Raw genomic sequence first — 27,287 nt, forward strand, 5'->3', positions numbered from 1 at the left:
GAACCAAACCTGGTGAACATTCTTGTTTCTTACTAGCAGTCGGTTTTCTGTGAATCGGACCCAGCAGTGAGGAGCCCGGGTCTGTAAACGACCCACTGTGGAGCAACTATGCATTTCTAGTGTTAGCAACATTTCAGCAACATGGTTCTGATCTGCTGCTGGTTCTGATCTGTTGCTGGTTCTGATCTGCTGCTGGTTCTGATCTGCTGCTGGTTCTGATCTGTTGCTGGTTCTGATCTGTTGATGGTTCTGATCCAGACTGGTCTGCATTCACACCAGAAGCAAACGAACCAGAAAGTGTCGGGTGAAACTTCACCCTAACTTTACGCTTCCTGTTCCTTCTGACTCGATGTGTTTAAACATTTCATTTTGTTGTCGTAAATATTAAGTTAAAACTGTAAAAACTTGACTAATAAGTTTCACCTGAAATAAATCTTGACTTTTTTCTTGTCAACAGGTTAAAACAAGTCAATGAAACTCAAGACGTTCATGTGAAACTTGATCTTTCTTAGAGGAAGATTATTATTTTGTAACATGATCAAAAGTAAATGTGTTCAGGGAGGATCATTTAGGGTTTTTTCACACCTGACGGTCCAGTTGACCCGGTTCTACTGGAACCAGAACTCCATCATCTGCTCCACCTCCAGCTGTTGTGGTTCTGACCCAAACCAACCTGTTCCCCTCCTGGCCTGTGGGGGCGCTGCACCAAGAACCACTGAAGGAAACGACACAAAAACCTCTGAAGACGCTGAGAGCAACTTCCTTCTTCACCAGATGGAAACAAGATGGAGGCGTCAGATTTTTCTCTTTAGTCTTTGGCTGAAGACCAGGAGCCATTTCTGCTGCTACCGCTAGGCTAGCACGTTAGCTTTGGTTGTATTTACCCAGAATGCCCTGCTCTGTAGTCCACTTATAGCTTTTGACGCGGTCTCTGGTCCGCTTGGTGTTCACATTCAAACAGAACCAGTGTTCACTTCAACCGAACCCAGACTGAGGTCTGGAGGTGGATCAGAGTTAGCTTAGCATTCAGACCTCCACAAAAAGCTGGACTTTAAAGACAAACGGACTGGAGTTGGATTAAAGCGACTGAACAAAGGGTGATGTGAACGAACCATTGATCAATACTCCAGATCATTGAATCAAGGATCCAGGATGATGGCAGCAACGAGGCTCTGTCATGGTAGAGGCGGCATCATGCTATGGGGTTCTGGTGAAACTCATTTCCAGTTTTGACAAAGTCCAGCAGAACTTTAGAGCAGAAACACGACACCATTTTCTACCCAGCCAAAGGCTGAGGAAGACGAGGGAAGAGGTGCTGAAGTTTCCCCTTTGGAGAAGTTTTGTTTGTTCATCTCCCATTTTCTCCTCAGTCTTTGTAACTTTTAAAGGTTTTTATTGGCGTTCTGGTGGCTGCAGATCAGTTGGTGCACAGAAAACTTACGGTGAGGACAGATTAACTCAGAGGCAGACAGGACGGGAGCTAAAGAGGTGAGGCAGCGACAACCAGAGGAGACGGGAGGAGGTTAACGCCGGAGGAGGTGTAGCCAGTTTGACCCCAACACTCCCACCTGCGTCCCGCCCCGGGAAAAAACCCACCAATGGGAGCTCGGCACGCCGCCCCTCCCTCCGCTCCCAGTTTTCAGGCCAGTTGCGTGACCAGTAATCGCCTCGCCGTGCGAAGCGCCTCGGCCGCCATCCGCCGCCGCGGGACATGTGACCCGCTCAGCGAGGCCCGGCTGAATAATGCAGGACCGGCGCCGCGGACGGCAAAGGAGCATCGGCTCTAAAACGTGACCGTGGTATGGGGTTGACCTTGCTGCTGTATACAAAGTTAAAGGTCAAAGCCAGTGCTCTGACATGGAGCTGAATAAAATCATAATCTACTGGAAACGAAGAGTTAACGTAGATCTGGTTTTTGGTCAGCTAGATAAAACAACACACTCTAGATCTAGTTCATTAAAAACAGTTTTTTGCTCGATTCTATAATAATCTGCTGATGTAGAAAAGTTTGAGTATTTTACACCTGCAAAATGTTGGTAAGTAATAAAGTTTTTTACGCTTTAAAGGAGCAAAAGCCACAAATTAAGTTCTGGAGAAGGAAAAAATACATTTTACAAAGATTAGAGAGCCGTCTGACCTCGTCTCCTCTACGTTTTCATGGGTTTCAGGTTGTTTAGTGGAGCAACAAAAAGCACATGACAGCAATCACACGGCTCGAGTGTCTGACAGAGCAAATTAACTTGGTCTGCAGGTCCGAAGCAGCACACGCAGCTTTCCACTGGATGTTTGACGGAAACGTTTGAGAGAAACTCTGGAGGAAACAAGCAGGAAACGAGGCTCTGATAGATCTGCTTCCAACTTCCAAGGTTACGAGTTGCTTCCACTTTTCTCCAGGATTTTAAGACAGTTTAAAACCGTGCAGCCGCTCAATTCAACAAACGTTTAATTCCTTGTATATTATTGTGATTAAAATGCACAATAACCTGCTGTGATGAACAGAAAGGCAACAAATCAACACAAAGCATCCGAACACAACAGAGACGAAGTAAATATGGAATCAAAACTTCAAGATGAAATTCAACAAAATGGTTTCATTTTTAGAAATGCATATAATAAAAAAATAGTTTAATATTCAGGGTTTAGAAAACAAACCACATTAAGTTTATTTACATTGTTTTACAACTAAATTAATGGTTTTATATCGAGAAATAATAAATGACAGCCAGTTCATTAAATTATTTTAATATTGATTTATATTATATGGTGACCTTTATTTTATGATCTTTATGTTTTTCCAGCTCATTAATCATTTGGATTTTCTGTAAACGGTTCCGGTCCGAAGCGTTTATCCCAACCGACTGGGAACCAACGTTCCTGAACTGGGCAAAGTTTAGAAAACAAAACCATTTCTGTTAGTTATGTGAAATAAAATAAAAAGTATCGCAAACAAACTTAGATTATTTGTATTTATTCTAGAATATTCCAGGCTGTTATTGTAGATTTTGATTTCAAATTTGTTTCAAATTTTGCAAAAGCAGTGAAATAACCCTTTAATGAGTCAGAAGCATTGAATTATTTCATCATATCTGGAAAAATAAAATGTCATAAAATCTAAATATGCTAACATTATTTAGTCAGATACAATGAAGTTAAACACAAACAAAAAAATTACATTTATTCTGGAAACAACTTTATTCTTACTTTGTGTTTTGATTTTTAATAAAAATTTAAAAAGTAAGGTCAAACCTCCAGCAACATCAAAACAAGCTCAAAATGTCCCAGGAATTATTCCCATTTAAACACATTAAAAACATTCAACATCAAACATGTTGGCGATGAATCTACGGCTCAGGGGTTTTTGGAAAGAGATGTCCGATGATAATCACAACTCTACGGCTTTTTAACATGTGCAGAAATAACAGCTGTACATTTTAGCAGCACTGGCATCCCGTACCTTTGGGTCTGATGAGCCGTATCACCGACTGATGGATGTTTGGACATTTCTGCACCGTTTGCATTCAGTTGTGTTCAAGTTTAGGGACTCGACAATATTTAATTTCCTCCTTTATGAAACTTCAATAGTTAAAAATGATATTTTCCAGAGTGAAAACAGGATCAACAAGCCTGCATTGGGTCTAAAAACCTTCTAGATTTTAATTCAAATCAAGATGAAATATTAAAAACATGCATCCCAGTTTCTTCCTGTTAAACCCTGTAAACCTTCGCTGGTCTGATAAATGTTTATCTGCATAAACGTATCGCTGAACACGGATATGTTTTGGTTCAGCGTGTTAAAGTCACCGCCATGTTGTGGGTGGCTCAAAAACTTTACCATCTTTTATTTGTAATTACCAAATTTATGGCACAAATGTCATTAAAAATCTAATTTGAAAAAATCTGATAATTCAAAAAATCCCACAGAATAATTAGTGATAACTGAGACAATGTTTTATAACAATAAAACTTATGAAATACAACTGAGTTATTTTAGTTATGACTAAATTAAATTAAAAAACTCAATTTATCTTCATTTAGCTGTAAAAAGATAAGTTAAATTAAGATAAAGTTCATATTTGTTTTGTGTTTGTTCATTTTTGTAACCGTTATCAATCATTTTAATGCAAAATGTAACAAAATGTTATAAATAAAAACAATGTTTCAAACAAGCGGGACATTTAAAGAGTCGGCGTCCCGAATTAAAGTTAAAAATACAGTTTCTGCTTTTTCTTCCTAAAGTTAAATACTGGCTAAACTAGAAATATGAGAAATATTTTAAATGAATTAGACAGACATGTTGGTAATTATCTCACCGAGAAACTACAATGAAAAAAGAAAATCAGGCTCAAAAATGTAAGATCAAAACAAAATGATTGGAGAAAATAACTTAACAAAAAGCATCAAAAACATTTCAGCTGATTTTTCTACCCAGGTTACACAAACAAAAATAATAATAATAAATATTTTGTAATAAAATAATGTCCTGAAATGACTAGCTTCTACCAATTATATTTTATTAGTTAGATTTATCAGAATAATATTAATTTCTGCTTTTATCGGTCAGAACTGAGTCACCTGGAAGTTATTTTAACTTAATATCTATAAAATGTTTGTCATCAACAACAACACAGCTGAGCAAAAATATCCTACAAAAATAAAAATATCCTACGGCAAGCGTGTGTTTATATTCTCTATAATAATATAAGGATGTTTTTGCATGTAGGGGTGATAATTATTTTTTCCTCTTAAACATAAACTGAAATTAAAAAATTAATAAAATCCACCTACATTTGGAGGATGTCTGCAGACTCGTTAGTCCTACTGTCCCTGAAGCTTGTTGTCGTGGAAACCATCAGCTCCTTGCTCAAACTGTGAGGCGCCGATGAGGACGAGGACATAATTGAGCAGGAAAAGGAAAAACCCCCGTGGTGACCAGAGGTCACGTCTCGTTCCCCCAAATTCGGTGCAATCTGAGACGATGTGTCCAGATTTTAATTAAGGTTGGAACAGATTAGAGTAATTATCCAAACAAAGGAAGTAGCTGCTTCAGGAACGCATTGTGGCAGCGAGACACAAAGAAGTCTAATCTGAAGATTCATTTTTCTTATTTTTGGAAAATCTTGCTACATAACATACCAGCTATTAGTCTTTGTTTTGGATGATAAAATATATTTGATCTCAAAAACTAAATTTAAATCAAATCTGACAACTTTTCAAACAAATATAAAGTTTCCTAGAAGTGAGATGTGAATTTTCCCATCATCCCTCCAAAGCCAGCGGTGGCTACTTCCTTGTAGCAGGAGGCTAAATCCATGATAGACCAACATATGCTAGCCGTTAGCATGCCTTGGCTGGTCACCTGCGACTCCTGCTTTCATCATTAAAGAAAATATCATCACGAAAAATGTAGCATGACTTCCAGCGTAAACATACAGTAAAATGAGAAGCCTAGGCATGCTAGCAGCTAGCCTAATGCTACCCATCCATACAAATACAACACACCCGTCCTAAAATGAACGTTTTTAGGCACAGTGTTACGTGTCGCTCCTGCAACTCTAAACTGAGCAAATCAGAAGTTTTGTTTGCTGATGGAAAGCAAAATTAAACGATGCTCCTAAGACGTACTGCGTACAACGTCTGTTGAAATCCCGACCTCTCAGACTTTAACTGATCCGATTTCCTACCTCCGAGGTTCCTGGAACGCAGCATCAGTTCATCAGGTTGGTTAATTTGCTGCTGGCCCTCCACTGCGAGCGTCTCGGCTTCACCAGATGTTGAATCTGCTGCGGATTTGTTTCCATCCATCTGATGGTGCGCCTAAAAAAGACAAAAATCATACAATCTATTATTATTATTGTACTTTATTTTATCTCAACTTGTTAATGTGCTGTGTGAAACTGTGCAGTCCTGAGTTAAATGTATTTTTGTAGAAGATTCACAAAAGTTTCCATACATCTGTTAATCAGTCTATTTGTAATGTTAATTTATCGTAGTGATTTAATTGAAAAGGTTATGAAGGAATCACTGCTGTGTTTCTTCCTGATAATCTCACTTCATCCTTGTGTGGATCAGGACGACAACCTGGGCGGGTCAACTTCAACCCCCCATTCCATATCTTAAAGTTATTCAGAACCTGGACAGAACCAGAGTCCAGAGTGAAGTAACACAATCAGCTGAGTTTACATCAGTGTTTGAAGGAAACGGCGGAATTCAAAATAAAATTTTAAGAAAAAGTTTTTACACTCGCTTGAGGTTGTTTTTGTTTATTTCAGAAGATACTTAATGTGCTTAAAGGAAATATATCAACTGTACGCTACACACAGACTCGTTGCCATAGCAACTGACTGACAACGGCACCATGTGTCACAATTCAACACCGAAAAACACGCAAATGTTTCCCAGAACATTCAGTCTGCTGCAGTTTTATGTTTTCAGGATTGATGTTTATTTTGTAAATATTAATAAGTGTTCGTTGTGGTAGATTAGCTACTGCTGCTATTAGCTAAGCTAACACAGCAGTGGTAGATTAGCTACCGTTGGTATTAGCTAAGCTAACACAGCAGTGGTAGATTAGCTACCATTGGTATTAGCTAAGCTAACACAGCAGTGGTAGATTAGCTACCGTTGGTATTAGCTAAGCTAACACAGCAGTGGTAGATTAGCCAATTTACATCTCTGCTCAGCAGAGACTGATGCTTTATTTGCTTTAGTAAAGCAAATAAAAAGGTGTTTCGGTCACATTTTTATTTTTGTAACTGAACTAAACACACTGAATTCCACAGCACATCTACATGTTAACGTTATCACAGTCAAGCTAGCATAGCTGACCTACTTCTTTCTCCCTGTATTTTATTAAGACATTTTCCTAACGTTTCCACTAGCTGCCATAATGTTGACAATTAGTAGCAAAGATCTGCATCCATTTTTCTTGTATGCATCTTGTGGACATTTAAGATTTAGTCCCTTTTGTTGACAACTTGACAGCTAAACTCGATGGTAGTCACCATCAGCCAGCATTTTTTGTCCTCCAGCAGGGAGATGGAGGCGTGACGTCACACTGTGATGTTTCTATAGAAAGTGCTGATGCCCTGCAGTAATAAAAGTCTACTTTTATAGTTTTTTTTAGTAATTTCTCCAGCTCTCTGTGTGGAATAAGGGCCAATAAAATGAACCGTTGGATCCAGTCCTGGGCTTGGCGTCCTGTTGTCCACTCTGCAGTGAGCCGAGGTGGACACCTGATGAGGACGCGTCTCTTTAGAGGTTTTATCAGGCGCGGCCAGCTGGCCTGAGGCCACCAGGGTCATCCTGGGACTAGTTGGAGGGATTATATCATCCCAGATGGCCTGGGAGAGCAGAGGATGGGAGTCTCCAGCTTCAGGAGGTCTGATGATGTCAGAGGCCTGGTGGACGGCCAGCTTCTGATTATTTTCTTATTATTTTTTTTCCTTATTTTAAATGTCTTAAAGTTCAAGTGCTAAATGTTCATTAGAATTTAAAGTTTATTGAGCTTTAACAATGTGTTGTTGTGTTATTATTGTGCCTTTACCATTATATTTCTTATCAAGACTACAATATTATCATTTATCGCAATTATTTCTGGGACAATTTAACGTCCAGTAAAACTTGTTGTGACACAGAACGAGTTATGAGACATCGTCACTGTTTTATCTGGAACGGCAGAGATGATGAATATGACGAGCTGATGGATTTACTGCCAGTCCCTCCCAGTTCCCTGTTTCTGCTGCTCTGCAGTCCAACACACTGAGCTGCTGACACCAGGCGATGCAGAGGCTTACAGGTCACCAATGTTAGGCACCGCGAGGGATCAGGAGGCAGTAATAACATTACCGGAGGATAGACAGCGGGCTGGTGGCTGCGGCGCTCTGAGTCAGAGCAGGAGGGATCAGGGGAGCATCGGGGGCTTTCAGGCTCAAACATCTTTAAGGTTCTTCTGGTCCTGATCAGAACTCCTGACCCAGTCCTCGGTTCTGTCCGTTTTCCTTCCAAACAGCCCAACATTCAGGATGTAAAAATGCTCTCCAGACTTTCTGAAGGTATTTTCTGAGTTTTCCCTCCAACATTAATAACTGGGTTTGTTTTCGTTAAAGAAAACCCAGAAGCTTTCTGAGCTCTCCTGTCCGATCCGGCCTGTGATTGGTCCGCTCAGTCAGCGCAGCTGCACAGGAACATGGTATTGTCTATTTAATGCTCATTAACCTGCAGAGCGTCTATGTTCGAACACACCGGCTTACAGGTCACTAATGTTAGGCACTCCTGAGGGATAATGCTGCCAGATAACCGGAGGCTTTACTGCTCAGGATAATCCAGTGTGCCAACATGGAGGCCGCTGTCTGGCATCACAACATGATGTTTACAGAGACACTCGCTCCACTTTCACCCAACCAGCAAACGGCAGATCCATCCATCCATCAGAAGTTCTCATTGTTCTGATCCAGTTACTGGAGAATGGTGAGTTCACTGTCCGTAGGAAGAGTGGCACAGTCCAACATCTGTGGCTACTTCACTGCCCGTACCAATGGTGGGACAATTGAAATCTATGTAGGCCTGTCGCAATAAACAATAAATCAGTTAATCATACGATAAATTAAAACTATCGACGTCATTTTAATTATCAGCATGGATTTAATTTCCATTAAATCAGTGTGAAAAGGTCTTCAAACAATATTATCGTTTATCGCAATAATTTTTGAGACAATTAATTGTTCAGCAAAATTTGTTATGGTGACAAAACTACATCTATGTAGCGTTTACTGTCTGTAGGAACAGAGGGACAGTAACCAACTGTGGTTAGTTCAATGACTGTAGTTGGGTGGGACAATCAAAGTTACTTGACTGATCGTATGGAGTGTAGTTCACTGTCCGCAATAATAGTTTCTGTCTACTTCACTGACTCTAGTTGAAGTGGGACAATCAGCTCCTGAGATTACTTCATTGTTCGTGGTGACAATGGGACAATTCTGTTTGGATACTTCACTGCCTCAGGAAAAAGTGGGACAACCAACCTCTGTGGTTAGTTCACTTTCAACAGTAATAGTTGGACAATTGGTGCCACTGGTTAGTTCACTGTCCTAAGTGAGAGTGAGAAATGGCATCTGTGGTTACTTCACTGTCTGACCACAGTGCGAAAGTCCACAGCTGTGGGTAGTTCCCTGTCCTATTGTCTTTAGAGACATTGAACTCATCACAGGAATTGAACTGACCCTCTGAACTCAACACAAGTAGTGAGCTGTCCCACTTTTACAGCAGATAGTGAACTCATCACATATAATGAAATGTCCCACTGTAACTACAGGCAGTGAACTCATCACAGGTAAACTGTATTTTTCCAGAGGTAATCGTTCTCTCCTGTAATTGATCCCTAGTTTGAATAAAACACGTCACACAGTTTCCTGTTTTCTGTCTCAGCGGTTTGAGTCGTACTTCCTGAAGTCTCCGCCATCTTGGATCAGAACTGGACCAAACCCAGATTTCCAACAGTCATAAACGCGTTTCCTCTCCGTGTTTTGGAGTGTTTTCGGTTGGCGCAGGCGCCCGAGTCGCCCAGACTCCATCCCAGCTTCCTTACAACAACAATGAGCAGCAGCTGGACGCACGCTGGCAGCCGGGCCTGCAGAACCGCACACCGCTCTGGATTATTGTCAAAGCTGATGACCTGTTTGCTTAACCCCCTCACCAGACTCCTGGGGAGCGCCGCGCCGCGCCGCGCCGCCTCCTCCTCCACATTGTTTCATTAACTCAATTACATCACATGTCTTCAAACGCATCAGGAAATCAGGTTGGTCGTTCCTCCGCCTCAGCAGGGTCTGTCTCCAGTACCTGCTAATATTTTTCACTTCACCGCTGAACAGAGACAAATACATAAATTATATCGGGATCAACACAATGAGTCTGAGTCTGACCCGTTATTCTGCTGGATTAAATATCATTCATTAAATTTAAACTGCCTGAAGTCTTTGATGCCTTCAGGGTTTCAAAAGAAGTGTTAGGAATATAACAAATGAATACCAGAGGGTCCGATTTCTAAACTAGACAGTGAACTAAGCACAGAAACCATATAATGTGTTGTAGCAAAAACGTGCTGAGTTCACTGTTTGTAGTAACAGTAGGAAAATTTACTTCCTGTGGTTAGTTCACTGACTGGAGAAACAGTAGGAGAGTTTAACGCCTGTGGTGAGTTCGCTGTCTGTAGTTGCTGTGGGACAAAATTATGATTTTGATGTGTTTTGAAGTGAACCTGATCTCAGATGTTGAAGGCAGCAGATTCTCAGGTTAATTATCCCAGTTTTCAGGAGAACTTCCTGAGAGATCCGGTAGATCTCTCAGGGGAACCGCCGGCGGACCGGGCCGGCGGACCGGGCCAGTGGGAGGAACCGTGGCCCATCAGAACGATCGCTCCAATCCGCTGAAGCATTTCAGACTTTTTAAACTCCGGGTCTCCCCGCCCGTATCCCTTCCCCATAAATCCGTATTTTCCCAATCCATGAACGCTAAGCGTGTGAAACGACTAACCGTTCCGGACGGTAAACCTGGTGAAACGGGTAAACAGCTCATCGTTACGCTGCGCTGACCAAACAAACTCCACTAATGGCCTCCTGCGGCTCCTCCTTCATTCAGTTTTCATCTCCTCGTCTCTCGGTTCGACTCAATCTGGCAACCTTTTCTGCTTTCTTGCTGCTTCACCTCTAACCTGACCTTTTCCCTTTCTCTCGGCTCCCCTTCCCTTCCCTAATTAGTCACTGAATAGACGGAGAGGTGAGCTCTTCCTGGATTAGGAACGCCCAGCGTTCAGTTAAAACCTGACATCGGAACATTAAATCTTCCAGACTCAAACTGTCGGCCTCAGAATAAAGACAGCGCTGAGGGATTATCACTCTATGAAGCACTGAATTACAGCTTACATTTGTAGCCCATATTGTCATGGAGATCCAGGCTCTGATCTGTTCCGGTTCAAAGGTTTCGGGATAAGTCCGACCTGAGCGTAAAGCCCCGCTGTCCTTGTCCGGCGCTCGGCCTGCTGGGGATTTGGAAGTCAAGCTCTGATATTTGTCTGGGTTCACAGAGAACCAGTGACTCCATCTTAGAGCTGCTGGTCTGCAGGTCAAGACATGGAAACTGCAACGTTTTATTAGGAACACCAGGAACTGCAGCCACGGTGGACAACAGATGGACATGTCCACAGATCAGGGCAGGAACGTCTTTCATTTAGACGATGTGAACCAGAATTAAACATAAAAGCTCAAGTTTATACATAAAATCCCACTGCTGTGATTAAATATTCCTTATCAAGCTGCATCTCAAGATTTCATTTACAAAACTCTGGCTATTAATATTAATATTTAAGCTCTTAGGACGACTTGCTTTGTAAACATCAATTAAAGCATCCTGTGCAAATTATGAACTTGATCCAGGTTTATTTGGGATCTTTGTCCAGTTGGAACAGCGAACCACCTGACCCAAATTATTCCCCTCAGAGTAAAGCAAACCGTTGAGATTATTCAAGAACCATCGACGAGCCAATCACGTTCTGGAGGAATGATTTATGACCTGCTGAGGCAAAGAGCGACTCGTCTGGACACGATAACCAGGTTTCAGAGAGTTAAAGCAAGACTTTCAATTAGAACAATGTTAAGCATGGTGGTGGTAGGTTAGTGCTGTGGGGCTACTTTACTGATCGTGGTATTGGTGAACTGCAAAAGGAAGATGGAAAATTGGAAGAGGAGGAATGCCTCCACCTTAATTTGGGTTTTCCTGATGGAGAATGATTCCAAAGACATGTGAGAACTGGACCGGTTCTGGACCGGATAAATACCCAACAACAAGATTTTAAGGAGTAAAAACATGGCTGGGATTTGTCTTCCCATCCTGGAGAAACCACCGCTGTAATAAATCATGGAAAGATGAACAGGACCTGAAGCTCACTCTGGGTTTTCCAGGAGTCTGGTTCTGGTTTGACCCACTACAGTCCCCTCCTCTTCCTCATTTCCATAAGTGACGTCACCTGCATGTGGGTTGATGGTCCGTTTGGAACAGACAGACAATGAGACTATTGAGTGTTTAATGTACCGTCCAACTCATGTTCCCATGTTTTCCTTTGGTTTTAGTCAAACCTATTAGGCAGTTAAAGGCCTTCATCGTGTCCATATGAAGAAAACAAACTACAGCCTGAAGGATCCTGAAAACCAGCACAGAAACTCAACTCAGAGCAGCTGGAAGGTCCCAGTTTGAATCCCAGCAGGGGGTCTTTCTGTGTGGAGTTTGTATGAGTGGGTTATCTCTGGGTACTCCGGTTTCTGTTGGGCTATTCGGGCTCTCTAAACTGTCCTAAGGTGAACCGCCTCTGACCTTCAAAGGTAAGAGGGCTTAGAAAGAAACAAATGATTTATTAAAAGCTTCATGTAGCTTTTAATGTAGCTACAGCAGGAGCTACGTTAGAATCAGGGGTGTGGTTGTTTGGCTCCGCCCACATTTTGACCCCGCCCCCAAACTGCATGCTGCTATAAGTAATGAAAAGGAGCCCAGACTGTTAACTGACAGCATTTATTGGTCAGTAGCTCCACAATTTTGTATTAACATTATTTTTTTTTTATTGGTAAGATGAACTATTCTAATTTTTTGGGAACTAAATATTGGATTTTTATTCAAATATATCACTCTGCTTTTCATTAATCTTTATAATTTAAGTTTTACTACTTTTAATTTCATTACTGGAATATAAATAAGCTGCACCTGAATATCCAGAACCTGACATTAAGAGAAGTTTTCCTCCTTAAAGTTGCTCCCTGTCGTCGAGGCGGAGCCTCAAACATGAACGCTCTCCTTCCTCCTCCCAGGTTTTACTTGGGATTAATTATGTTCATCTTTTCCTGGAAACCAGCTGAGAACGTTGAGCTTTCTGGCTGCACTGGTCTGCTCTCGGCTTGATCCTCTGTTGACTCTTTGGTTTCCATGTGATTGAAAACAGCACTAATCTGCTAACCCTGCAGAACCGCAGCACGTTACTCCTGCCGCCGCAGCTGACATCCGATCCGTCTCACAACGCTTTCCCTCCGACGTAATTCACTAAAGACGCCCGACTGCAGCGGCTTAAAGCACGGCGCTGCTACGTGCAACTTCCAGTTATTCTGGTGTGACAAATGAAGGATTACATGATTTATGTTCTGGGTCAAGAGGCCAAGAGACGCATGTTTGATCTGCAATACATTTGAACAACCTAAATATCAGACGTGCAAAGATTAATCACAATATAATTCCTCAATATTGGGTTGATGCACAACGCCATGTTTGGACCCCAAACAGACATTAATGCTTCACCCCAGGGTGTAAATCCCACATCTATGGATTGTGGGCTTTAAAAATCAATTCTAGTGCAGGACTGACTGGATGCTGCAGCGAAGCAACTTCAAATTAAATCACTTCATGGCAGACAACTTGAAGAGAGACATTTCAAAATACAAGGTTTCAGCACATTTTTAGAGTTTATGTTCCCTCTCTCTAAATGCCATTCTGTCTCTGCGGATACCAACACATGAAGAGTTTCACATTTTAAAAGGGTCCAGCAGAACACTTCAATTTATGGATGTAAATTTGTAGTATAGAGTGAAAAAAGTGTCCAAAATATCCCTTAGAAAAAATGTTTAAATATAGGATCTAAGTGCAACATGAATATATGTTTAAAGTTAAAGCTTCAGCAAATATTCTAATACTGACTTTCTGCAGTGTTACAATATTCTTGTATCAATAAAATGATTAAATCCTTAAGGTGCTGCCACACAGTCTATGCTCATGTTTTCTAAAAACCTCAGAAAATAAAAAAGGAAACCATTTGATGGACCATCAAGCCCTGTGCTGTCTTTAAATTATGAGTCTTTATGTTGTTTTAACAATTAATGTTAAAACACTTCATGTTTAAACAACCCGGTTCTACTGGAACCAGAACATCTGCTCCACCTCCAGCTGCTGTGGCTCTGAGTCAAACCAACCTGTTCCCCTCCTGGCCTGTGGGGGCGCTGCACCAAGAACCACTGAAGGAAACGACACAAAAACCTCTGAAGACACTGAGAGCAACTTCCTTCTACACCAGATGGAAACAAGATGGAGGCGTCAGATTTTAGCGGTTGGAGGATTTTTCTTTTTTTCCTTGGTGAAAAACCACAATCTACTTCTCCTGCTAGCGCTAGGCTAACACGTTTGTTTGTTTTGGTTGTATTTACCCAGAATGCCGTGTGCTGTAGTCCACTTCCTGCTTTTGGAGCGGTCTCCCGTCCGCTTGGCGTTCACATTGCAGTCGAATCGGACCAGAGTTTACTAAACCAAACCAGATTTATAGATGAGCCTGAGTTTGCTTCAGCATTTGATTCCCAAACGAACTGGATATTGTTTTATTTTATTTTTTATAATAAAGATTAAGTAGAAATTTGATTTCTATTCTGTATTTGTGCCCTAATCTGATTAAATATTTATTAACTGGGTTAATCAGACAGCAGCTGCATGAGTTGTGAATTAAGTGAAGCTATTATTGGGTCATTGCTGCAGCATTTGAGTTTCTGCAGCAGATGGACGATATCCATGAACTGTGAGCGCTGCAGCGCTGCTGGGGAAATTTGTCAGCATAAATGAAACATGATTAGTGACAGACTTGTTTCTGTAGTGATTAAGTCGTGTCTATTAGCACATCCTCATACCTAAGAGCGCTTTAGAGGAACCAGTTAACGTCGCAGTCATGTTTCCTGGACTGTGGCAGAACCCAGAGAACTCAGGATCTTCGAGCTGCAAGGCAACATTTCCACCAACGGCTGCACCAAGCAGCTCATTCTGTCTTTATTTTGATCATTTTGGTCTTGTATTACATGGGTTTTAAACGATTTTCTGCAGTATTTAACGGTGTTGTGCTTGTTATTGTTTCCTGGCAGGATGCAGATATTACTGTCCAGCCTGTTGTCAGTCGGCGCTCAGGCTGCAGCATTATTATCACCATCTGCGCCTCGGGGGATTTACTGATCAGGACTTTACAAGCTGTTTTCAATAAACACATCCAAACAGTAAAACAGCGCACGCTTTGCTTCATTGTGCAACCTAATGAGAGTCACAACGAGCTGCAGCAAGAAAAAGCAACAAATAATCAGCTAACTGTGGTAAACAGCTAACTATGGTTATTTAATTTCTACAGTCATTTAATTATTGGTGCAGAATGGTGGCAAAAATGCTAACCTGCAGATTTTTAGTGGTTAAATGTAATTTTTCTCAACTGAAAACCAACTTAAATCTGTTCTCTACAGCTGGAGACAAAGAAAAGGAGGATGAAACAAAACGTCACTAAGCAGCTTAGACATTGTGTTTTAGTTGTTTATTATTATTACTTCAGTCATTTCCAGTAAATAGGATGATAAAACTTTCAATATTTTAATTTGTATAAATCCCGTATAAATGCTTCTGCTTGCACAAAGTTCCTACTGAAACCTTTTCTAACTTCCTGTATCAGCTGGCTGTGCTGTAGTGCTAATGCTAGACTGTATAAATTATTTCTGTTAGCATGGTAGGTTACAAAAAACAGGATTTTATACTGTTTTTATAAAGTTTTAATTTATAAAAATGGTGTTTTATAACTTTTATTGCCGTTAGCTGTGCTAATGCTAATTTGTATCTATTGATTTATTATAATACAGCAAAATACAACAGCATTTCTGTTAGCTTATTTGCCAACGACCAAACACATTCTTAAAAATGTAAGAAATGTTAAAATTGTGTTTCCCAACTGAACGGAGTCTATCGGACTATTAGGTGTAAAAACACATTAAATGGATGGAATCAGTTTGTTTCCTTTTAGGTTGTCACAATTATTGAAGCAAAAACTGAGTTTTTTTACAGGTTGTCTTTGGTTTCAGGTCATATTTCTCCTAGATGCCGAGAACTTTGATCCCAATTTACAGGAAAAAACAGTTTTGCTTCAGTTAGCTTTAATGCTGACTGAAAAAAGCCAAAGTATGATTCACATGCACCAAAATAACTTCAAATACTCTGTGAGTAATATACTGTAAAAGAAAATGTGTGTTCCCTGGTCTGTGCAGGAGACCACGGTGTCTGGGAACCGACCAATCAGTGGAGAGGATGAAAGGCAGAAATGCTAATCAGGCATCTGGAAACCATGACAATCAGTGAGGAGGAAGAGCTCAATCACTGCGACGGGACGGCCTGGATGGTGAGCATCACCGACAACAAGAGGATCCCCGTCGTTGGCAAAAAGATATTAGTTCCTGTTCAGTAAACCTGCACAAACATCATGGGAGCAGAGAAACAGTTTCCTGCTCTTCAATCAGACCTCATCGTTCCCCAATCCACAGATAATAAAAACAACAATGAGGAGAAGGAGCGCAGTTTTACGAACCACTTCAAATAATCAGAGAAAACCACAGAAACCAGATAAAAAACAAAACCACAGAAACCAGACAGACATGTTTAAGTTTATCACCATACACGGATAAATTCAACTAAAGTATGCTTTCTAATCAACTGATTTTTTAAAGTCTCCCAATGGAAAAACTTGGAGCAAATAAAAAAATTTTTCATAAATAATTTGAAGTTACATTTTACACAAAAATCCATAAATACTGAACCAGGAAGAGGCGAGGTCCAGTATAGGCACACTTGGAGATATATATATATATATAAAGTGTTTTTATTACATTTGAAAGATTCAGTATTTGAAAACATTAATTTGAGGTTTTAATGTTCAAACGCAGCGGGTTAAACCATGTTCAAGCTTCCTCCACACGGGCAGTTGCTCATTTTTGCACAAACTGAGTTTTAGTCGGGCAGTCAGACAGAAATGAAATGCAGCGAAGCAGACAAGTTAAAAGAGGCAGATTTAACACACTCTCAGATATGACATAACACACAGAAACAGAAGGGCGGTCATGATGACACACAGCAAGTCTTATCTAAACAACAGATACAAGCTGAGCAGTGACTGACGCGCCCCGAGGGGGAAACATGGCGGAAAGACGGCGAAGGACAACAAACCTGAAGATGAAGATCATTTCTCTCTGCTGACGGTGAAACGATTAATTCAAGAAATAAATCACATGTAGATGAACTCTGAAATAAATCTGATGAATCTGCAGCAGTTCAACACTCTCCCACCTGCGTCAGGTAAACTCCAGGTACGTCACTGACAGTGGCGCCCCCTAGGGGGGACACACGGGGGCCAAGCCATACAGAGTCATCTTCCTCAATCAAAATCTAAATGTAAAACCCAACAAATAAATAAAACACATTTAGATTTAGTTGTTTACTGGCCTGGTCTGGTCATCCTACATATTTCCCTCAATACAGAAGATTCTGTTCCACATTTGAAGAAAATAACTTTTTCTCCAAAAACAATCAAACTGCCTATTTTAATAGTTTAAAATATCAAATATACCTTAATGTGCATCAATGCACACAGTGGAAACCATCTTAGCGCTAAGACACAAGCTAACACCCACAGGCTTCCTTAACTCAGCTCAACCAATCAGCACCAAGGAAAACAACCAGAGCTCCAGGATTGGCTGAATTCCAAATGCCAGCCAATAGCGAGTCGAGTAGCATTGTTGCTAGGCATTTCAGCTTCCCAAGATGCATTTCCAATCAAATACTTTAGATCTACTATCCTAACAAATCAACAACGAGTGAATTTTACAGGATCGTCTGCAGATCAGCTGATCCATGGATGTTTTAATGACAGGAGGTCAAAGGTCGTTCATATTTTGGATAATTCTGTCATCTGGAGAGAAACTCAGATCATGAGGAAATAAAAATAATGAAACATGTTGTGATGGAAGTCATGTGCAGTGGAGCAGCAGATCCGAGTCGAGTTGATCCGTTTAGATCTCAGTGGGATCCAAACCCACAGACTCACAATCAGAAAAACCAGCCAACATTTTAACTTCACTGCTTATAAAGTTTTAAATCGTTTGTCACCATCAGGGGAATAAATGGAGGTCTAAAAAATAACGTAGAATACGCGCATTTTTCAAAACTATTCAGCTGAAATCCTGAACGCTGCATTAGGAGAAATGCAGCGAAAAGCATTTCGCCTCAACGCTGCATGAAGCGTAAAGGCGAAATGCTTAATGCAGCGTTGCTGCAAGCAAGAGCGCCCCCTGTTGACCAGTGGGATCTAAAAACTCTAACCATTCTACTTACAACTAAACCAACCTGAAGGTTTTATCATGAACTTTCATTCACCAAAAAGCTTCAAAACAGAAATTAAAGAGTCGGAGCGCCTGAAGTTAAACACTTTAAATGATTTCAGTCATAAAAACATTTTTCCAGTAAAACTTTCCTCAGATTCCTGAGTGTGTGAGTGTGTGAGTGGGGGAGTGTGTGAGTGGGGGAGTGTTAGTGTGGGAGTGTGTGAGTGTGGGAGTGTGTGAGTGTGGGAGTGTGTGAGTGTGGGAGTGTGTGAGTGTGGGAGTGTTAGTGTGGGAGTGTGTGAGTGGGGGAGTGTTAGTGTGGGAGTGTGTGAGTGGGGGAGTGTTAGTGTGGGAGTGTGTGAGTGGGGGAGTGTTAGTGTGGGAGTGTGTGAGTGTGGGAGTGTGTGAGTGTGGGAGTGTGTGAGTGTGTGACGGCTGCGTGTTAATCTGCACATGAACACACTCATGGCGCTCCGCCAGTGTCCCGTAATGACCGCTGACGATCCGACCACCAACGGACCATCAATGAAACGGAGTTGACCCAAACAACAGATGGTGTTTCTGCACGCAACTCCACCACACCACACACACACACGCCAACACACACACACACCACGCACACAGTGTGTGTAGTTCCCTCCGGTTTAATGAGACAAGATGGCTGCTGCTGTGACATCAACAAAGAGGTCGGCGGCTGTGTGGAAGTGGAGGAGCAGACAAAGGGCCGGGGTGATCGGGGTGAACTGGTGACGGTAAAGGTCTCACACGCAACCTGGCAACCCGGCAATCTGGCAATCTGGCAACCGGGAACGGGGGTCTGGAGGGCGGACGGCGCGCCGCGGCCCTCAGAGCGCGGCGCGTCGGCCACGCAGCCACAACCTCCTGGAGGAAACACCGACCTGAGCAGGAAAAGGTTTCAAAATGGCTGCTGTTGCCATGGCGATAAAGGTAGGAGAAAGTTTCACCATATTTCATCTACATTTGTAGTTTTTTGTTCTGTCCGTCTTAATTTGACATTTTTCTGCTTCTTTCCGCTGTGAGGTTCTAACAAACATGATCAATCTCATTTACCGATTAGAAAATATTTATAGAATCAAACATCAACTTGATGTATTTTGTATTATTTTATGTATTTTTCAGTGAAATAATTATTGCAAGAAGAAATACTAAAAATTGAATGAAGTATATTTCTGTAGCGCCACATCACAACGTCGTCTCAAGGCTTTTTACAGAAACAGTTTTTATTCAGTCACATTCATTCCAACTGATCCCAATTATCAAACAATACAGAACGATCAATTAATTATTCACAGTAAATTAAAAGTTTCGATGGAAACCCAGCAGAGCTTCGAGTCGTTGACTGGAAATGAAACATAAACTAATTATATTTTAATGAATCTAAATAGTTTTTGCTAAGATGTGAAAAACACTCAATGAATTCATGTTCAGTTTATTTATTATAAGAAAAATGGAACAAATCAAAGTTTCATATTTTTTAGGAAACTATATTTTGATCAATTTCAGTTTCTGAAAAACTGGTTCAATTTTATCAAATGTGAAAAATATTTAAATCTTACATTATAATGTCAGCAAATTTTTTCTCAAAGGTAAAGTAAGTGGAAACAAAAAGTATTTAATAGTTTAATTCATTTAGATCCATCAGTTGGTTAATAACCCACAAATACTAATAATGTCCCTAAATAATAGTTCTGTATATTTATGGGAGGATATAAAACCATTTATTTTATTTTATAAATCGTCAAACAGATTCAGACGTTTCGCTCCAGTTAAATAATTTTTACATTTCAGAGTTTAACTATAAACTAGTTTGAGTCGTTTATCTGAAAACCTGTTTGAAAAATAATTACAACGTTTTGTTTACACACAGATGTACAGAAATTTAAATGCCTTAACATTTATTTTACTCAAATACAAAATTAGAAAATTAATCAAAATATATTTATTCAATTTGCTGCACTGATTAAATATATATTTATTTGCTGCATTAAGACTGAAGCCTTGGTGAATTTATAGATTATTAAAGAATCTGTCAGGAAGACAAAAACATTTTAAATATTCTCATGTTAATTTTAAAAATGATTACATTTTTGTATAAAATTTGAAAAATAAACCTCAAGTTAAAAAAGTTTGGTGTCAAATAATTTACTTGACAAAATAAATGAATAAAGTAAAAATGTATAATTGATCTAAATTATATAAACGACACAAAAAGGTTTGAAATTTGAGATGCTGCCAATAAAGTTTTTCAATTTACCAAAAAAAATAAATAAAACTGAGAAAAGGTTAAGTTGAGGTCATTGAGTCCACTCAGGTTCTGGTTCTGGTTCTGATCCAGTCACACAGCGGTTTGATTCTGAACTGTCCCGATTGTTTCCTGTCCAGATTTTCCTAAAACGCAGCAGAAGAAGAAACTCAGATTTCCTGCTGGACCCAAACGTCCCGTCGTCCAGACCCAACCGGGTCAGAGGGAACCGGTCCAAACAGGGCTCACCACGCCTCCCTCCAGCCTCACGGCGCCCCCTGGATGTTCGCAGGTGAACTGCTCCATCGGCTCAGAGTTCAGAGCTGGTTTCTGACCAGAACCGACCCAGTACGGAGATTCTGGGTTTGGTTCGTTAAGTTGGACGATTCGATCGCCTTCGGTCAATATTCGCTCCGAACGCCGACGGTTGAAACCTGAATTTTATGTTAATTTAAACAAACGTCAGTTTATCTCCTGACAGCTGATGTTAATAATCTGGAGTTTATTTATAATAATCTGGAGTTTATTTTTAATAATCTGGAGTTTATTTTTCATAATCTGGAGTTTATTTTTCATAATCTGGAGTTTATTTTTAATAATCTGGAGTTTATTTTTAATTATCTGGAGTTTATTTTTAATAATCTGGAGTTTATTTATAATAATCTGGAGTTTATTTTTCATAATCTGGAGTTTATTTTTAATTATCTGGAGTTTATTTATAATAATCTGGAGTTTATTTTTCATAATCTGGAGTTTATTTTTAATAATCTGGAGTTTATTTATAATAATCTGGAGTTTATTTTTCATAATCTGGAGTTTATTTTTCATAATCTGGAGTTTATTTATAATAATCTGGAGTTTATTTTTAATAATCTGGAGTTTATTTTTAATTATCTGGAGTTTATTTTTAATAATCTGGAGTTTATTTATAATAATCTGGAGTTTATTTTTCATAATCTGGAGTTTATTTTTAATAATCTGGAGTTTATTTTTCATAATCTGGAGTTTATTTTTAATTATCTGGAGTTTATTTTTAATTATTTGGGTTTTGGAACTTTTACCACTAATAATCCATTTTTTAAAATAATTTAAAAACTGGTTCGGAACATCAGATCTGTCAACATTTTAATAATAATTACCGTCTCCACATGTCCTTTACTGTCTAAGTGAGGATTCGTTTAGTTTTATACTTTAATAATTGTGTTTTACTTTCCTTGAATTTATTTATTGATAACATTTATTTAAGTTTGGGTTTGTTTCTGCTGCACTTCTTCCTTTTTCTATAAAGTTTTATTTTCTTTATCTGCCTTCCGTCTCATTTTTCTACATTATGTTTTCTTACACCACGGGTTTCCAAAGTGCGGCCCGGGGGCCATCTGAGGTCGTTGGAATAATTTTTTGAGGCCCCAAAGTCAGTTAAAGGAAAGTTCAAGTTTGTGTCTTCAGTGAACAAGTTTTATCAGATTTTTAAATAAAATTCTTCTTAAATATAAAATATTCAGCACAACAATTTTTTTTTCACTAACTAGATTTTTAGGAAGGATAACAAACATCCAATAACTTTATATCCAAACACTAAATTCATCAACTTGGCCAATGTTTTCAGATTAATTTCTCATTTCTGGAAAACTAATGTTTTTAAAATTCTAGACAAAAAAAAGGAAAATTTTTGAAATTATTAGTGAAGAAACTTTAAAACTATGATCCACAATAATTAGTTCATTTCTACTCTGTTTTAATAAAATCCACTTGGTGATTTTGGGTCAGGATGTGAAAAGTTTTCTCAAAGTGTTTCATTAGTAATAACATAGTAAGAAGCATTTTGAACTGCTTTGTTGCTGAAAATGTGCTAAATAAATAAAATGACCATTAAGATGTGAACAAACCTCAGAAACGGATCCAACAGGAACTAAAATAAGTGAATAATGAATCTTAAACTACGATGACTGTAGAAATGTTGAGTGTAGCTCATTTATAAAACAACAAATTGTGAAACTGGGTCAGAATTCTAGAAAACTGACTAAACTGAAGCTATGAAAACATGAAACCTGTTAAATTCTGTCAAACTAAACTTTGTGTTTGTCCACAGAATAAAATACTGAAATAAACAAACAGGAAAAGTCATTTTTTACAGTGTTTATAATTAATCCCAGTTATTCGTTCCTAAAATCCGCTGCTGCTGGATCTACGGCAAGCCAGTTTAACATATAATCCTCATTTCACAATAAAGCCCCAAAATGTAAAGCAATCTGAATTTGACCGCCATGTTTCTTCTGACAGGAAGTAATATCCAGATTTTGGAGCGGCCCAGTCAAAGTTCTGACCCAGATCAGAATCTACGGAGGGAGCTACTGATTAGGGTGATGGTAAGGAGGCATTTCCACTAGACTGTTTAATTCTGAACCTTATCCGGCAAACCAAGCCCACAGCATCATACCTCCACCACCGTGTGTGACAGTTGGGACAGTCTGTGCTGACTGACAGACTTTAGCTAAGCTGCTGTCTTTCAACTTTAACCTTTGACCTGCAGAGTTTGGTTATTTCAGAGCTTCCTGCTCTGAAATGAAGCTGCGGTTGTCCTGACAACCCTTCCCAGGTTGCTGCTCTAAGGTCATTGCTGTAGTCTTTCTGCCCTGGCGTTGTGCTAACACACACCTGTTTGCTCAGCAAACTGAATAAACTCCTGATCTAACGGAGGCGAACCAGAACCGAGTGGATCACTGATTCATCAAACTCCTGTTGGTCACAAACTGAAATAAAAACAACTTCAGATTAAAACGTTTCTTTAACCTGTGAAATCCAAACTTGCTCTGGCTGTTTAGAGGAAGCTAATCTGGGTTAGCAGCGCCAGAAATACCAGATTAATAAATAAATATCAGTTCTTCAATCATAACTGCTCTGTAAAAGAACCGTTCACCTGATCCAGCTGGGACTCTGCTGCCCCCTGATGGAGACTGAAGGAATTAAACAGACAAACTCAACGTCTGGATTCATCCTGATTGAATCACAACAGCAGAAAATCAGGCAAAATGTCCAAAAATAACCAGATTAATTCACATCATCTCCTCATTCATATTCACCAACTTCAATTTATTGCCGTCAATATTTAAGTTATTTAAAAAATGTTAAAAAAAGAACTTTCTGCTTTAAGTTTGAAATTTGCATTTATAAATTATTTTGTTACGTCAGTGACATTATACATCAGCAATTTAAATTATTGTAATGCACTTTGATAATTTGTTATATTTAAAAAAGAATTTTTTTAAATAAAACTAAGAATAATGTGCAGTTAATTTGTTAATTATATAATTATTTTTATTCATAAAATCTTCAATATGATTTACGTGTATTTAATAAAAAATAAATAAGATTATGTTTGATAAATATAAATATAAAGGAGCTGTTCATCTTCAGATAAACTTGTTCTGTTTCTTATTCGCTCACAAAGAAACTTAAATTCAGAAATTCTGTTATTTCTATCAGATATGCTGATGATGCTTTTTATGTTTCATTCACATCAAAATTGGGTCAAACTTTGATTAAATTTAAACTTTTATTTGGACTGTTTGGTAAAAAATAAAATATGTAGAAAAAAACTGTCTACAACTTCAATATTTGCTGAAATTTGATTGACTTAAAATATTATTTTATACTTTATTAAAACTAGTTTTAGTTGTTTTAAAAACTAAAACTGTTTTTACAGTTTTTCAGGGAAAGAAATGTAATTTTCCATCTAATTTAAATCTTTTATGGTTTCTAAAGATCTGCTACAATTAAAATAAACATATCTGAAGATCATAATTAGTTGTAGGTATTAGCATTAGCATGTGAAACTTAGCATTAACTCATTAACAGAACAGCATTGTTAGCATTAACATGCTAATGTCAGGACTACGGACTGTGTTTGCTCTGACATTAGCATAATGCTAATAAAGCTCAGTTACTGCTAAGGTTCGAACATGAGGGAATATTTGTAGCACCATTTAGCACAACACTTAGCTGTAGTAGCTTGTGGTGGCGTCACGTCACCAAGCTAGTGGTGTTGAATCGCAGTCTTAGCTAATCAGCTGGATGTTAGCTCCTCTCAGCTTTCAAATACTACGCATGCTTACAAAGGGGAGTTTTCTGAACTTATGAAGCTAATGCTAATGCTAGAACCACAGTTTGTCTTTTAAATGATTGACTTAAAACCTTCTTTTATTAAAAACACCCAGAGAAAGAATGATTTGAAGCTGACATGTGATGAGGATCTGGTGAATGATCGCACTAAAGAATCAAACCACCAAGAAACCTTTGAAATTCCAAAAATCATTTAGAAAATCAGACGACATAACATCCTTTAGAAACGAGCCAAAGTCCAGAGTAAACAAACCTCTGAAATATGTTTTGGAAAACCAGGACAACGAGTGATGAAGGCTACTAGAAACGACTGAAAGGACAGTAGAGATAAAGTGTTTTCTACAAAGTATACAGATACTATAAAAGATAGTATAAAAGTATACATTTCTTTCTATTGCTTAGAGACCAAAACTGCATCAGTACCAGCTTCCACAGCAGTAATCAGATAAACTGCATCAATCTTCATTATGACGGTTAATACAAAAGGTTTCAGGTCTAAACGTCCCAGCAGTCACATCTGTCCGATTCATCCTTACAGACATCATCATCGTCAGTGACGACTGTCTGTCTGGAGTCTTACCTTCATCCCAGGAAGTTTCCACCGTCAGTTTCCCTCCAGGGTCCAGCCAATCAGAAAGCAGCAACATGTTGGGTCAGGTGGTGCCGCTTGTCCAGGAAGACCGAACTGTAAGGTCTGCTGCTGCTCCAGAGATGAAGGCAATAAAGTCCAAACAGAAACTTCACACACACACCAGCCAGGAGAGTGTGTGTAGCTGTCAGGAAAACAAAGGATGAAGTTCAGAGACCTGTTCAGTCCTCTGTCACCGAGATCATTCCTGAATTCAGCAGTAAGGTCTGATTTTCACTGGGAATTTCTGATCGGTAATTTAACATCAAACATCCAGCAGGCAGAAGGGAAAGAGTTCCTCTAAAGACGAGAAGCAATCGCTCCGGACTCGGATAAATGGGCGCCGGTTGGGGGTCCACCAGTTTTAGGGGGTTGTTTCAGGACAGGTTGTTCCCGATCCCGCTGTGTGCCACTGTCTGGTTCTGGTTCTGTTTAGGAATGGGCTCCGCTCCCCAGTTCCCAGACCCAGAAATGAGACAGTTTGGGCAGCGGGCCAGGACCGACCGGGGTCCTGAAACGTCCCGGAGAATGACCCGGAGACCCTGCTGTCGCCTCACATGAGCTTCAAACTGGAAGTCATACACACAGCTGCCGGCGGGCCGGGCCGGCGGGTCGGGCCGGGGCGGCAGTAAGTGTTTGGGTTTGTGGAGCCGACTGCGTGTCCTCAAGCAGGTTCAAGCTGGAGGGGATGGAGAAACGGTGGCGGACATGTTGGGTTTTGTTTCCCTTTGGACCAATCAAACAGTTCTGCTGCAAATAATCAAAGACCAGAAACTAAAAGACTGATTTTATAATACGGATAAATTCCTTTCAATAGACAAGATGGATTATTAACCAACATGAAAACAGGGATTGGAAATTAAAAGAACATAAAATCAAAAACACTTCAGACCGTCAGAGGCCAGTCCAGCTGTCTGGACAATATAAACCCAGTTAAACTGGTTTCAGTTTGTTAGTTTTCTACTGTGTGAACTCTGTGCATTTATCGTATCATTTACCATGTATTATGATACGTTTCCAATCACAATAATACTTTTGAATTATCGTTATAATAAATTCTGATTAATATTTTTTGAAAACTGTCCAAATTGATGTATCATTTTTACGATTTTCACCAATTTTGTTCCATGAACATATCAATAAATACCAATACATTTGAAATTATGATTAAATGCAGTTATAGTGAGCAGTTTACTGATATAAATAACTTTGTTCACGTCAGATGGGAATGTTTTTCACCAACAGGGTCTGTGATTGAGGGCTATACAGTGAGAAATACTTATTCACAATAATACAATAACTATTGTACTATAGTTATGGTGCAATCTATCATAATAAAACATGAACTCCCCATCGCCCACCTCTCAGTCCCACCAGCCTGGTTCAGTTAATCCAACTCCAGTCCATTTGCCTTGAAAGTCCGGTTCATTTGGGTTGATGTGAACGAATCACGGACCAAACAGTGAACTCTGGTCCGACTGCAAACCTCCGTCTGGGTTAGCTGAAGTGAACTCTGGATGAATTGCATCTGAATTTCCTAAGAAACTGTTTCCATCCTGGGAGGATAAAAACAAGAAGAGACAGATGCTGCAGATCTGCTACCAGTCTGTCGATGAGAGCTTCATCTGTTGGGGCAGCAGCATCAGAACCGGAGACCTAACAGGCTGGTTCTGTTCTGGTTCTGTTCTGAGGACTGTGGAACCTCTGAAGATGATGAAATGATTCTTTAGAAAATCAAGAACATTTAAAAACCCTGAGCTTCCTCTTCATCAGACTGTCACCATGTCTTCAGTCTGAAGCTTCTTCATGCTTAGAGCCGTCGACTCTTTAAGATCGTTTTATAATATTTCATTTCTCTCTGGGATCAATAGAGTGTTTGTGAATTAAACTGATTTTATTTGGAGCTTATGTTCTGTAAACGTTTTGGCTGCTCACTGAGGAGGATCTAATGTCTTCAGACAAGCTGCTTCAGATGTTGTAACATTTTCTCCTGCGTTCCTAAAGCCTGACCTTCAAACCAGCAGGATTCAGGTCACATGTTCCCATTTCTCATATCTGGGCCTTGTTTACTCCTCCAGTGAACAGACTC

The 27,287-nt window shown here is 39.6% G+C and overlaps 1 long non-coding RNA gene across 1 annotated transcript in view; it reads right to left on the reverse strand.

Moving 5' to 3' along the window:
* Nucleotides 1–5,206: 5,206 nt before the first annotated feature.
* LOC114138086 (uncharacterized) overlaps nt 5,207–27,287 on the reverse strand; it is a 29,292-nt gene continuing 7,211 nt past the window's right edge. The window contains exons 2-3 of the long non-coding RNA XR_003594155.1: nt 25,151–25,343; nt 5,207–5,814 (exon numbers count right to left, since the gene is read on the reverse strand). This is a non-coding gene — a long non-coding RNA (uncharacterized LOC114138086). The remainder of the gene's footprint in view (nt 5,815–25,150; nt 25,344–27,287) is intronic.

This window comes from Xiphophorus couchianus, chromosome 22, assembly GCF_001444195.1.
Source record: "Xiphophorus couchianus chromosome 22, X_couchianus-1.0, whole genome shotgun sequence".
Lineage (NCBI taxonomy): Eukaryota > Metazoa > Chordata > Actinopteri > Cyprinodontiformes > Poeciliidae > Xiphophorus > Xiphophorus couchianus.